Raw genomic sequence first — 712 nt, 5'->3', positions numbered from 1 at the left:
AAGCAGCCTCAGGAGCACTCCTGCGGGCATGAGCTGCCAGAAAGGTAGCACTGCGCCACCAGAGACCCGTGCAAGTTTGCATGAGCTGGATGAGCAGGGAGTTTTGTGTGGCCGGTGCCATTCTGGGGACCTGGGCCACCCTGCTGGGGGTCTCCAGGCCCCATAGCACCTGAAAGGGAGTAACACCCCTCCAGGAGGGCTCGTGGCCACTTTACAGGCACAGAGACCCCCTCACGCTGGGCTGTGGGACAGGCCACGCTGCTGAGGGCATGCTTGGGGGTGCACAGGCTCTGCTCTGCCAGCACTGGGATGCCTGGCCGGTGCTGCACACCGGGATGCAGCCAGATCCTGCACCCACAGCAGGGGTACAGCTCAGCCCATCCTGATCAGCACCGCACAAGGGAGGTACGGCCAGCCCCACACCGACCCCATAACCCCCGGCGCTGTGCACCGGGGGTACAGCCTGACCTGATCCCTCACCATCAGTACACACCCAGGGGTTACAGGCTGACCCTGCACCAGCTGGTGCCACATCCAGATCTGTGGTGCCCTGGGCTGGCCCACATCCCCACCCTGCCCGCTGGCAGTTGGGTCTCTGGTCCTGCCAAGCTGGGTTTCTGCATTTGGGATGCATTTTGGGGAATGACCCTCAATTTTTTTGTTATCCCGTCTGCCTATCCCCCCACAAAAAAATCAAGAAAAAAAAATTGAG

General features: G+C 61.1%; 1 protein-coding gene across 1 annotated transcript in view; it reads right to left on the bottom strand.

Moving 5' to 3' along the window:
• RGS4 (regulator of G-protein signaling 4) overlaps positions 1-712 on the bottom strand; it is a 6,579-nt gene that overhangs the window by 5,334 nt on the left and 533 nt on the right. The gene's annotated exons all lie outside the window — the stretch shown is intronic.

This window comes from Pygoscelis adeliae, unplaced genomic scaffold, assembly GCF_000699105.1.
Source record: "Pygoscelis adeliae isolate BGI_AS28 unplaced genomic scaffold, ASM69910v1 Scaffold402, whole genome shotgun sequence".
NCBI lineage: Eukaryota > Metazoa > Chordata > Aves > Sphenisciformes > Spheniscidae > Pygoscelis > Pygoscelis adeliae.
The sequence above is the reverse complement of the archived record's forward strand: the minus strand, read 5'-3'. Positions and strand labels throughout refer to the sequence as shown.